This window comes from Grammomys surdaster, unplaced genomic scaffold, assembly GCF_004785775.1.
Source record: "Grammomys surdaster isolate TR1022 unplaced genomic scaffold, NIH_TR_1.0 125167, whole genome shotgun sequence".
Taxonomy (NCBI): Eukaryota; Metazoa; Chordata; class Mammalia; order Rodentia; family Muridae; genus Grammomys; species Grammomys surdaster.
Window position 1 is genome coordinate 639380 of NW_021620060.1, and position 14743 is coordinate 654122.

The window sequence follows — 14743 nt, forward strand, 5'->3', positions numbered from 1 at the left end:
ATTATTTCCCCAATAGGACTCTATGCCCACCAGAAACAAAAGCAAGATTTAACAAATAAAATTTACATCTAATTAAAAATTAGAAGGCAGCTTACAGAATGGGAAAATATCTTTTCCAACTATTCATCTGACAGATTAATAACTAGAATATATGAGAGATTCAAAATATGTGATAACAAAAGCCAAGTAATTAAATTAAAGATGGGCAGATGATCTGAATAGATGCTCCCTAAGATAAGAAAAACAAATGACAAATAAATATGTGAAAAATATTCACAGTTTTATTCCATCTGGAAAATGCAGATCACAGCTATAATGAGATTCCACCTCATCCCAGCATGAATGTGTGCTAACAAAAGAATAAAAAAAATAACATTGGCAAAGATGTGAAGCAAAAAGGAACTCTCATATACTGTTGGGGGGAAAGTAATTAGTATAGTCACTATGGAGAAGAATTCTTTACAACTGAAAAATTGAAACACCATGAGATCCAGATGCCAATTTCCTGGAGGTAAATTTATCTATGTATATTTATGTATCTTTCATCTGTCTATGTAAGCAGTCTATCTGATTTCTTTATTATCTATTCATTTCTATGTATCTATCTGTATATCTGTCTCTGTATGTATGTATGTATGTATGTATGTATGTATGTATCTATCTATCTATCTATCCATCTAACGTATCTCTATTACCTATGCATCTATCTATCTCATTTATTTTTCTATTATTTATCTACTTCTCTTATATATCTACACATCTGTCTCTTATTATCTACCTGTCTATGTATTTATCTAATGCTCAAGTTTATTTCAGTACTATTCACAAGACTGAGACACAGAATTAACCTAGCTGTCCATCAATGGATGAATGTATAAACAAAATAAGCCATGAATACATATTGAAGTATCACCCATTCTAAAAAAAAAAAAAAAAAAAAAAACAAAAAAATAGTAAAACTGTGTTATTTGCAGGATGCTGGCTGGAACTGGAGGACAACACTCTAAGCAATATAAGTAAAGTAAGACACAAAAAATCAAGTATGATAAGATTTTTTTCTCATGGACAAGCTGATATTTTTAAGAACTGAAAGCATAAGCATGAGTCCAAGGACTAGATAGTGGGCTACGACTAAGCGGGTATTAAAGGAGGCTGAGATGCAGTAGAATAAGCATGGGTAGACAACATCAGTGTACGGCATATGCAGGTATGAGGACGTAGCAGTGAATCCCATTTGTTTCACAACTAACATATGTAAATAGTTATAGCTTTAAAATTCCAGCTTAACTTAGTAGAGAAATTACCAAAAATGAAGAAAAGTAAATGTTTGGATGGGATAATAACAACAAAAATAAGAGTGGGAATCAAAATAAAGAAGTTAATGTTACCTACTTAGCATTTACTGTACTTGCAAGGATGGCCCGAAAATGAATCCTGCCATGTTGTGGCAGAATGATAGAATATGCATCCATAAGAAAATCATAACTTGCTGGGTAGTGGTAGCACACGCCTTTAATCCCAGCACTTGGGGAGGCAGAGGCAGGTGGATTTCTGAGTTCAAGGCCAGCCTGGTCTACAGAGTGAGTTCCAGGACAGCCAGGGCTACAAAGAGAAACCCTGTCTCGAAAAAAAAAAAAAAAAGACAGAAAAGAAAATCTTATCTCCTTATAGCCTAAACAAGTCCATTGAGAAAGTTTGCAAATTAAATATGGTTTCTCCACCAAGGAAGAAGCAAAAAAAAAAAAAAAATAGAACTATCCGGGAATTTTTATGTATTTATAAGTAATACAGAATAATAGTTATATTTATTTATGAGCTACAATATGATAACAACCAAACTTAGGTAATGAGTACTCTGATCTCCATAAATATTTATCATTTCTTTGTTTGGGTACCATCCAATTCATGTCTTTTAGTTCTTTTCTTTATTATTTGTTGGGTTAGGTTTGGCTTGTATGAGACAAGATCTTAGTTCGTTGTACATGGCATTGTGTTAAATAAGAGCATTTCAAACAAGTATATATCACATACTATTCATTTCAAACAAGTATATATCACATACTATTCTTACACTTGAATGTGGCCAGCTGGTTAGCATCTAGCATATTCTGCTCCACTCTCCACACCCCTGTCCTCCCCAACTTATCCTCCCAGTAGTCTCCTTTGTTCAAAGAAAAATTTTCATTTCTAGTTTCATATCATACAAACATGCATGATTGAATATATATGCATATATATATTTAGTCTTTCTGAAACATTTTAATTTAATGTCCATCTTCTACAAATAAGTTCATACTTAATATTAGAAAAATATCAGTTGTGTACACGTACCACATTGTCCCATTTTTTTATTTATTGCTCTCCCTTTGAACATCTAACTGGCTCTCTACCTTAGCTCCTGTGACTAGTGCTACAGTAACTGTAGATGTGCAAGTATCTCAATGATGAGTTGGCCTGACGACATTTGAGTAAACAGTCAGGAATGGTACATCTGTGCCATGTGATAGTTCTAGTCTTGGTTTTTTGAAGAAACTTTATACTGATTTCTATAGTGCCTAGACTGCCAGCATTGTAAAAGGGCTCTTTTCTGTTCATACCCTCAGAAGTATTTGTTTTTATGTATTTTTTTAATGACTGAGATGAGACGGAATCTCAATGTAGCTTTAATTTTGCTGATGAGTGGTGGGGGTTGAACAATTTTCACGTGTTTAATGGCCATTGGTATTTCTTCTTTTGGAAACTATGTTTATTTCTTTAGGACATCCATTGGTTTGTTGTATCTGATAGAATGGATGTGTCCTCTACTTGTTTCTTACTCATTTTCTTTGTTTTGTTCATTTTATGCTAGTCTTCTTTCCTTGGGCTTAGGCTTCACTCTCCATTAAAGAGAGGAAAAGCAGACACCAATAGTGAAAATAATGACTTGACAACAAGCTTGTTACTGGAATAAAGTTTTCTGGGTTCAGTAAATTTGGAAACCAGAGTGAATATAGATAATATAAATATAAAGATTTTTTTAAAGCCATGCTCATTAATAATTAAGAAGTAATAAAGGAAGTAATTGGAAAATGGAAATGGAGGAGTAAACTTTGGATTAGAAGAAAATGTATGAACTGGAGGCTTGACAAGTAATAGAGAAAAACTTTTTAAAAAGCCAATTAAAATACAAAAGTTAAAATTAAGAAAATTTAAAATATGAATTGAAGGAGAATAAACTATATCATCAACCAACGTTTCCTCTTAGTTGGGGTAAATGTGTTTTCTCCTCGGAAATTTTTGGTAGCTGACTCTACAAAAAAAGTAGAAGATGGCTAATAGACTTTATATAATCAAAATAAGCCACACCAAAATGCCTCTCCTATTGGTTTAGGTCCTACAAAAGAACAGGCTAGCCAGAGTAGTTTCTAGGTTCTCAGCATGGGTAGCCCATGACAATCTTATCCTCCTTTTCCTTCAGCCTCCTTTCTTGGAAAGAACAGAAGAAAAGAAGCAGAGATGGAATCCAGTGACATTGGGGTAGGAATTGGAGAAAGGTACATCAAGATTAACATGGAAGAAGTCAGCTCACACAGGAAGACTAGAAAGAAAGCCTTCCCTGCCACCCCCTAACAGAACATGCTTCGTAAAACGCAAAAGCAGGATCCACAGAAAATTGTCCATCTCACTAGCAGATGATTTTGATATCTTTCCTTGTGTAGCTAGCCCACATCCATTATCAAGAGTGTCTCTGCTTTGCTTAAAATGCTGTCTCTGTTTCTATTTCAAGCCTCACTTAAAAGGAAGACTTTTCGACATCTTCCTACCAGTGACTTTCGGGGTTTTCAACTAACTTGTACCATGTTTATTTCCTACACACTAATTAAAATTGTCTTCAGGCTTTCTTCTGAGTCTGCTTCTAATGTCTTATATTAATTAGACAAAGAACTCCACAAGGGAACCTCAGATTCCTAGAGACCTAGACCCCTCTAAGCCTGTGTTTCATAGACCTCAAATAGCTATCCCATCTAAAGGTCTAAAGGGTCTCTTGTTTTCACTCTCCTTTGCTCCCCCTCCTCTCTGTCTCTCATTTTGCTGCTTGAGCCCCCTTCCTCTATTTTGTCTGTGACCACAAACTCAGGGTAGGGTGGGGCAGGAGGATTCTTTAGTCTTTTTTTAGTCTCCACCCTACTCTTTGGTCATAATCAAGTGACTAGGAGGACATGAGGAAAACGCTCTTTGTTTCTAGCCTGCTGTCTTTATTGAGAAGGACACACACTAGAGTTTGCATAATCACAGCCAAATAGCCACAGGATAGAACTTTTCTCACTAAACATGTTTCCTATGCCTTTATCCCCTTTCTAAAATCCTTCAGGAACACCCACAGTGTGAACAGTCTTTGGCTTAACAATATCTCATATGTCTCAAATGACTTTCATGTTCTTTCTTTATGTGGCTGGATTGTTTCAAAGCATCTTCTTTTAGAAGATCTTTCTTCTGCTTGATCTTGGTCTATTATTGAGGCTGTCAAATACGCTCTGAGGTTGTTGTTTTTATAACATTCTTTCCTGTCATCCTTTTTCTTTTTGTCCTTTTGTTTGTTTAACAGGGCCTCATATAGTTCAGTCTGGTCTTGTACTTGCTACATATCCAAAGAGAATATTGAGTTCCGGATGCTCTTGCTTCTAGCTCCAAAATGACAGGGTTAAAGGAATGTGGCATAGCAGCAAACTGCTCCTTTGAGTTTTTCATTTCCTGTATCTATTTGCATCTTTTAAATGACTTAATACTACTGACTGTTTTTAGATTATAAATTATTGTAATAATTTTGTTAGAACATGTTTTATATCTTAATCTTGTATTTCATCAAGTTTCCTTAAAATCCTTATTTTTATTTTTTATCCACTGTATCAATTTTGTTTTATTTCTTAGGTGTGTCTATAGAGAATTAGTGTGTTCCTTTAGAATACTATTTTGCTGTTCGGTGCTTCTCATATTCCAATGCAGACATTTTCACACTTTGTTTCACATTTGTTTATTTGTTTTAACCAATTTCATAGGGTTGCTTTCATATTGAAACACTTTGTCTTGAAAATATGCCCTTGGGCATTGCTGAGTTGGGTCCATTAGTGCTGTTTCAGCTGGGTATGGTAACAGTCTGAGTAGGGTCTTCATCAGCACTGGTAATGCCTGCAGCTGTCTTAGTGGTCTAGTCTGCAGACCATTGTGGGATTTGTCAGCCGAAATGTGGCAGCTTGAGACTTGATGAATTTCCTAGCAGCTGTAGGATCAACATGTGTGGATACAGCTGTGAGATTCATATCCATTTCTGTGGGTTTCTTGGGGGTGTGGGGGTGGAGATGCTCTGATGGGTCAATGTAAGCAAGCTGCAGCTGGCCTAGTAACGGAGGTAAGATGATCTCAGCATCAGATTGGTCTGGGCCCTTCTGGGTGACCCACATGCATGTGAGAAATATGCTGGCATTGAGACTGGTTCAATTATCAGTGTCTTAGGACATGAATGAATAGCTCTACACTATTAGTCCAAAGTGAGATGATCATCAGTGTTTGTAAGCTTCATTCATGTTTTTATGAACCTCAGTTGGCCCTGTTGCTCAGAGTGGCCCTGCTAGAAGCCTCAGGGGCAAATTAACCGCTTCTCTGGTGCTTGAGGAGTATGGATAGGGTTTCTTGCCTGCTTAGCAAGGGACTCAGCGGGTTCATAGGTCACAGGAAGGTAATCAAGGCATAAGAATCACGGTTGTCCACATACTTTGAGGGACCATAGGCATTGGGTTTCTAAAGGGTGTCGTGAAGCAGGAACCTGGCTTAGAGACAGGACAGTAGGGTTAGTCTCTGTCTTCAGGTACTTCAGGCACTGTTGCTTCCTTGGTGAAACCGCTCAACTTGTCTGTACCTGTGAGGGCTTCAGCAAATATTTCGTGGACCCATCAATTAGTGGCAACTACTGACACTTCCTGTTTGTCCATTACCACTGTACTTAGTAACTCTTGCTTCACTTGACAGGGGAGGTGAGATGGTTGATACTGTATGGTATTTTTTTCACTCTTTATGGATCCAGACTGAGTCTCTGTGCTCTGTTGGGTCTCCACCACAGCTTCACTATACCACGGTGCCCTTTTCCTCAAACAATTCACAGTGAGACAGAAGTTGGGATTTGTTGTTGTTGTTTTTGCTGCTGTGAGTGTTTTGTTTCTTAATTATTTTTATCTCTAAAATTAGCTCACAAACTATTAGGCATTTTCAAGCAAAGTCTGTTTTAGTAGATTCTCCTCCCTACTTATGTCTACACTCTAATCTCTGGATCCCTGCTCTCCCGTGGTCATCTCCCCTCCAGGCCCTTTTCTCTTTCATGTACAGTGTCCTCCCACCCTCCCACTGCTCTATCTCAGCTGCCACCTCTATACTCTCCATCTAATATACTGTATAAATTCCAAGCCATGACTATAGTCTCTTAGTTCCACAGTTCAAATTAGGCTTCCTGCCTCTTGACATTAACTACCGAACACTAAATGTATTATTTTGGAGTTTTGAAGAAATGAGACATGTTGTGTAGTTTTATCTGCCGATGCACAAAAACTTGCTAATATTAAAAGAGAAGCCTTGTTGGTGGTCGGGTTCTTCTATCAGTCAAGGGTAAAGTCATTGGTAGTCATTTGTTTATCTTAGCTTGATGCCTGACTTGGTGATCAAAGCTGTTTTATGTTTAGGACACATAAAAATCAAATCAGATAAGATCCAGGCAGCACAGCCTGGGAGGAGGAAGACAGATTTAGAGACCTTCCTTCTGCAATGTCATGTTGAGGAAGATGCCCACAGACCTGCCCTCTACCCCCACAGAACAGGCGGGCCATATACACACAGAGCACCGCCTACCACCATGCAGCACAGTGAAGGAGGAGGAAGACAGAGACTTGCCCTCCAGAGCATAGCACAGGCAGGCTGTAGACACCCACTTGCCACTGTACCATTCACTGCAGACTGAGGATGCTACCCAGGGGCCTGCCAGCGAGGCTAGCCTGCAGTGGGAGCCACTACAGTGTGCAAGTATGCACAGATGGGAGAGAAAGAGAAGTGGAGCAGCTTGAGTATCATGAAGAGAGATGACACTGGAGACTCAAGGATGGAAAGGAGCAGGCTACTGTGAGTGACCAACCTGGGGCCATGGTTAGGTCCCAGCCTGAGCTGATGCTGAAGGCTATGTCTTGGTCTGTGGCTATACAGCTACAGGGGTTGAAGTCCATGGCTCATATTACCACTAGAGAGCATGGGGCATCCTTGGTCAGAGCAGCTACTGGGGACCACACGAATGGCCAGAGGCTGTGCAGAACTGTTCTTGCCCCTCACTGTCTGTAGTGCTCTGGAGGGCTGGCTCCACCTCACACCTGCAGCAGCATTCTGAAGAGTAGACCCAGGCAGCACAGCAGAAATGACCCTGGTGGTAGGGTCAAAGGTGAGCAAGCCCCGATGTGGTTGGGGGGGCTCTGCCACTCCTTTGCCAGGAGGTAGCCTGGGTATGGGAGTGATGTCTCTCTCTTGCCCCTTGCCACTGCAGCAGTTGGGAGAGCAGACCCTGGGGTCATGACAGTGGGTGACCTGGCCTTGCCTCTCACCAGCTGTGGTAATATGGAGAGCCGGCCATGCACCTCACCTGAACAGCACAGTAAAGCTGGCTCTGGTGGCAGGCACATGGGGGACTTGGCCCTAAGAGTGTGATCAAGGGAGATCTGGCACCACCACTCTGCTATGCTGTGGGAAAAGCCTCCACTCTATCACCCCTCACTACCTGAGGCAGTCGGTAGAGCTGACCCTGGGGTTATGAGAGCAAGGGTGGGCTGGCCCTGCCCCTCACCAGTTGCGGCACTCAAGAGATTAGACCCCCTGCACCTCACCTGGGTAACACAGTAGAGCTGGCCCCAATGCCGAAGGCACAGGTGAGCCAACCCTGAAGGTGTGTGTGCAAGTGGGAGATCTGGCCCAGTCCTTTACAGGTTGCAGCACTTTGGAAATTGGGCCTCTTGCTTTGACTGGGCAGCACAGTGGCTCTGGAGGCATAGGTGTAGGTGAGCCAGGCCCCAGGGCATGAGAGAAAGACTGCTGACTGCCTCATGCTGTTGGTGGTATTGGATGGCCTAGCTGAAGCAGTGCTAGAGAGAGAACTTATCCTAGTGGTGTGAATAAGGAAGAGCCAGTGCTCAGATTCAGCTACCACCCAGGGCTCTGAATTAGCTGGCCCCAAAATGTTTATCATCTGCAAACAGTTGGGACGTATGAAAGGGTCATTATGGCTGCCTCACACATGACAAATATGCAGGATCTCCATGACACAAGGCAACAACAAGACGACAAGAAGGAGTCTTAAAGAGGATCCAATATTGATGGGAACACAGAAGCTAAAGACCTCAAGCCAGACCAATGACTCATTGCAATAAATATTTACAGGTGAGGATGTGTGGAGAGAGGGATATAGGTATACTATGGGACACATTGTACCATACGACAACTTCCATTCTAGGCTGTGTGTGTTTGTGTGTGTGTGTGTGTGTGTGTGTGTGGTGGAGGGTGTGAGAGGGAAGGGTGGATATGAGGGGATGAGGAGATGATCAGTACTGGGGTACATGATATGAAACAACAAATCAATAAAAAGCTTTTAAAAACCATGCTATTCTTATATCTCGTTACTAATGTCTTTACTTTGATATTGTGACTTTATTAATGATGACCACCTAGATTTAATTCTGTCTAATTCTGCCTAGAAGTTCCAATAAACTCCAATGACGTTTGAAGAGGACACTGAGAATGTGGGAGGCAGTCCTCTGGCTTAGTGAATAAGCAACCGCTCAAATGTTTATGTAGCCCACACACCATGAGCATTCACAGAAGACAGAAATTTTATCAGTTCTGCCTCACACATGGCAATATTCTGTGATGGAGAACAGAAGAAAATAAGGCAAAGACTTGGAAGAAATCCTCAGAGCAGTCTTCTAAAAGGCCAGTCTGTCACATATCAGCATAAAGGAGAGGACACATGCAAGGAGAAAGCCAAGCAGCAGAATAATCAAAAAACTGAGTTGTATAATAGGAAATGAGACTGCTTCATCTTAATTGTTGCCGTTTACCATTTATCTGTTGTTCTAGTTAGGGTTACTATTGATATGATGAAATACCATGACCAAAAACAAGTTAGGGAGGGGGTCGGTATGTGGCTTAAAGTTCCACATAATCGTCTTTCCCTGAAGGAAGTCAGGAACACAAGCAGGGTACAAATTTGGGGCAGAAGTTGATGCAGAGGCCTTGGCAGAGTGCTGTCTACTGGCTCGATTCTCATGACTTGCTCAGCCTGCTTTTCTTATAAAACCTAAGATCTCCCCTCTCAATCACTAATTACTAAAATGGCCTACAGGCTTACCTGCAGCTGAGGCATTTTCTTCCTTGAGGCTCCTCCTCTCTGATGAATTTAGCTTGTGTCACGTGGACAGAAAACTATCCAGCACAACCATGAGCAAGGAGGTGTTAGTCTGCTGAAGGAAAGACACTTCATCTGCTACATCAGCTGAAATCGGAGTCACTTCCCGATTGAGTTATTGATAGTCAACTCTCGTTCTCCACAATCCGCACGTCTTCTGTGCTGTCTAGATGAGAGAGTTAAGGGGACCTGTGGTGGGAACCACCACCCTTACATCTTTCAATTCCTTGATGGTGGTACTAATTTCTATAACTCCTCAAAGGATGCAATACTGTTTTTGATTCACTATTTTCCTTGGCACAGACAACTCTAAAGGCTTCCATTTAGCCTTTCTAACCATGATAGCCCTAATTCCCCAGTCAAGAAACCAATGGGAGAATTCTGCCAACATCTAGGTATATCTATCCCAAGTACATATTCTGGGATTGTAACCACAGAATGAATTGAGGACAAACTGGACCTACTGTGTGTAGGACATGGGTCAAACCTTCATTAATCACTTGACCCCAAAAAGCTCCTATTTAACTGGAGGGCCACTGTGTTTCTTGGGATCTCCTAGGAAAAGTATTAATTTAGCATCAGCATCCAATAGACCCTGGAAAGTCTGATTGTTTTCATTCCCCTGGTGTACAGTTACTCTTGTAGAAGGTTGTATTTCCCTCTGGGGAAGGACTGGAGAAAGCCTAATGGAAAACTTTTAAGTATTTTATCAAGATCCTTCCTTAGGAGAACCTGGCCACCCTCTTACTCAAGGGCTTCTGGGTCGGCAAACCAAGGCTCAAGGGTAGAAATTAATTCACGGGCCTAGGCTACAACACAAGACCCCATCTAAAATAAATAAACAAAATAAATAAATAAGCAAAATATGCTGAACTGAAAACCCAGTAACTATTTTAGAAGTCTCTTCTGACGCTCAATTCCTCATTTCATAATAAGAACCCTCAGAAATGTTACTTCTGAAATCATGCCAGACCTAGAAAGGCAATAAATCTCTATTATATAATTAATGACATCTCATATCAAGGATGAGCATGGACTCTTAGATCTATTCTTGTTTAATATTAAGAAACTAGGGTTCAGAGAGATGTTAGGTTGACTTTCCATCTATCCCATGGCAAGGTGAGATTCCAATCCTGTTGGCCCACTCCTCAGTACACCACCTAAAGTGTATGTAGCTGAATGCTTTGAAGTATCTTAACTTATGCTTCCCTTTTGCTGTGTAGAAAAATATCCTGACTTTTTGACTGAATAGTAGGAAAAACCATGACTAATCTTGGGGCCAAAACAAAGAAATCCTTTATTATGGGCTGTTGTGGATGGTCCTGGTATTGTTTGTATTTTGATGTTAATTCCATTCTTCTGGGAGAAGGGCTGCAGACAAGGAGTGAGTAACATACTCAGGTGACTTCTTATGAACCATTCCCTAATGAATAAAGGAGACAATCACTGGAGGAGTAGGGGGGACTTCCATGTTGTATAGGGGAAAAGAGAAAGAGGAGAAAGAGTGGGCCGGTCAGGATAGAGAGGGCAAGATGTAGAGGTGTCTCCTGCCTTACGCCAGGAGTCACCACCAAAGGATTTAGATTTAATATGGCTTACAAGATTAGCATTCTAGTTGTTGCATCCAGAGTTTGAATTACCATTGCTTCTGAACTAAGTTTGAGTGGTGTATTTCTTCACGCGGCTGCTCAATTGGGATCCAGAGAGAAAGGTACTGCGGCATAGCCTGAGTTTGCCTGATGTGCACCACAAAGGCTGTGGGGGTTTTGAAGCATGGGATAGCGTGGAAGTGATCAGCCAGTGAGAATTTAGCGAGCTGGGTGGAGAGATTTTGGGAGCTCCAGGCTTGAGAGTCTGCTGAGATGAGATTACCCCCGCTGGTGCCATGTGGCCCACTCGTGTTGGGCATAGCAAGGGAACTTGCTGATCTCTTTTCGATATTTCCTTTAACAATGGGCTTCCTCATAAGCGCTAGCTCTTTGCTCATTCATTATTCACTGGTTTCAAAAATTGAGTTTTTGAGATCTTGTTCTTCCGGAAAACCAAGATTTGAGGACAAACACCCCTCTAGTTTCAGGGAATCATATACCCTCTTCTGGCATCTGCGGGTACTGCATGAATGCACGTAAAACACCAAAACACATAAAATAATTTTTTAAAAGAAGAAATGTTAAAAACAGATTCCTTTCACGTGCAGTTGGGTTACTGATCACGGGGCTGAATTAGGAATTGTTGAGTAGACTCTGATAAAGCACAGGCATCTTCATTTTGGTTTCCCAGCATGAATTAAGGATATATTCTTGATGACCCCAACTTTGAGCACTGTGGGATACAACAAGCTTAGTCTTAAAAATTACCCAGTTTCAGGTTATTTCCTTAAAATAACACAAACCAGAGTAGGACTGTTGGAGAACCTTGCTATTAACGTTGCCCTACCCCTTAAGGTCTGGATGGCTTTTGGAGCTCAGTGCAAAATGGAGGACTCACTTTCTCAATGGGGCTTCCCTTTCTCTGCCTGACCCTGTCTGTAGAGTGTCCCTGAACACAGGTGGCTGGCCTTGTCTGAAAAATGACCTTGTACAGAGCTCTCTGCAAGGGCTGCACAAGTCAGAACACAGGTCCTACACTGGCTTCCTGTCCACATGATAATTAGCTGCTGTACCAATCAGCCTTCAGGACACGATACATTAACACAGGGGTCGGTGCAGACCTCTACATTTTACAGTGAGTCAGTAATGCTGAAGTAGTCAAGCTTTGCTTGAAGATAAAGGAAACTGTGAGAATCTCCACCCAAAACTGAACACTATCCATTTCACTGCAACAACAAGGCTGGCATTTTCTGGAAGTTAGAAATTCAGAATCTCAGCTTTTACTGGGGATTCAAATACACATCAGTCTATGTGGTCTATAGTTCACCAAGTGCTTTAGATGGCTGGCGGACACAGCGAAATGTGAAAAACTCTAAAGAAGAGTAAACTTAAGAACAGTGTGTTCTATCAGCAGCTTTCTATCTTGTGATGCACAATAGAGCTGTCTTTATGAATTCCTTTATTAGTAACACCCAGATTTATGAGGCAATTGGATTCAGCAAACTTTATTGTTTGATTTCCTTGGGAATAGAGCATTCTATTTTTAAAGGAGGAGGAAAGTTCCTAGTCAGATTTCCATTGTTTGCAAAGATTTTGCTATTGTTGTCATTACCATCCAATGCTGTGAAGAAATGCATTTCAGGCTGGGCTATAAAGAAACTTAGAGGACACTGTGGTTGTCATAAAGGGAAGGGTGGCTACTTCTTGATCTGACAATAGATCTTAGGGCTCACCCATGTGGAACTAGTTTTGCAAGAACGCAAGAGTTAAAAGGGTATAAATGCTGCATCAAGTTTCTAGAGAAAAACTTGGGAAGGTAAGCAGTGTACAACAGAGTCAAATTCCCCATTGGGCCTTTGAACACCCTGTGCTGGTATTCTTGGCTCTCTGGTAGTTTCACAAGCACATGTGTCGTATCATGTTATAACAATACCAGTGTGGCCACTGGGTCCCAGCCCTTTAAGCATTGATATGATTACCTCCATGAATAACCACTGGGTGTGAATCAAGAGCTAAACTCCTAGAACTTGACACCCTGGCTTTGTCTTCATTTCTATTCAATGTCATGATGACACTGGCTGGTTTACTGTTATTATAACTTCTGGCATGTTGAATTCATTGTTTAAATGCTTGAGGACAACACTATCCTGTCTAAGATCTAGACAAAAATCACAAGCAAACATTAGATATTGTACATTCTTATGCCAGGGGCTAGGTCCAGATTTCACAAAAACATCTAGAAAACACATGGTTAACGTAAGACCTCATCTTCTCTCTGTCTGTCTCATCCTGTTTCCTGCTTTCTGAAATGTCTACTGTCTCCATTTTTAGCCATTTTTTTCATTTGGCCTTTTGATCTGCACAAAAAGCCTGCTTTTTGCATCAAAGAGGTATTATGTAATTTGCACGCTGTCATTATGACCATGAATTTCCTTCAATTAATTCACTGAGTTGTTTTTGTAGGGGGAAGTGTTACAAAGGCTTATGGGAAAATAAGTTATATAATAAGGCTATTCATAGACAAACAAGATAACTTTTCGTTAAATTTAACTCTCATATTGACCTTCAATTCTTTTTAAAAAAAAATTTTCAAAGCACATTTTTGTTCAAGTACTGAAAGAAGTCCATTGACATCAGATTCAAATGCTATGAAAATTGAGGGGAAAATTAGAAACTGTGATCCAAGACACAAAATTATAATTTTGAGGTCCAAAGGTAGACAAGATTTTCTGTACAGGAAGGTTTAAGAAGTGAATATTGATAGAGGCACTGGACAAAAATAGCAGACAAATCCCCTGTTTTCTTCCTTTTGTCCTTTTCCCTTACTGCAAGCCTCACCTGGCTGGCTCAATTGATTCACTATTAGTGAGTTCTAACCTTCTTTTTCCTGTTTCCGTCCTTATCCTCTCCCCATTAAAGAAAAAAGATTTGGCAATGAATCCACCTGAAGTGGAAGATTCTTTCCACTATAGGCAGAACAGCTGGAAGGAAGACATTTCAACATGCTTGTGATATGGACCAGGGCAGAGGTCTGGGAGCTATGCATATATGATGATATTAATGCCTAAAGAGACAAGCTCCATCAGACACAAAGCACACAAGATACTCTAGAACCAAAAAAGACTGATACTGAAGGAAGGAAGCATTAGATGGGGCAATGATATTGCAATAAGGCATATTAAATACATTTGTTTCAGGCTTTTATAATATGTGCTGAATTTTTTAAGTTTATGGACTCCAGTCAGTATTTACAGATGATGAAACAATTCATAAACATTGATATGATTTTTAAGAAATAACATGATCATGTGATGATTGTCCTTCATACCTGTACCCTCTTCATTGGAAGTCAGTGAAAGGAATGGCCAGCCCTCTGGAGCCTTTTCCTCTCACACTGGGCAGTGAAAACTAAGAGCCCATAACCAACTTGCTGCTAAGTTTCAAAACTTGAATCACCCACACATTTTCCTTTCTGTGGTCAACTTTCTCTCTTACTTAAATAATTTTAACAGCTTGTTAGTTGCCTCTGTCCTCCTGTCTTTTCCTTTTGATTATCTACACACAAGCTGGTATGAAGATGTATTCAGGAACTGCACTGTGAGAATCCTCATACACAGTGATAGATGCTTGATGATCAGCTCACTGGCCAATCACATGCTGATATTTTCCTTTTCCAACACATAACACAGTT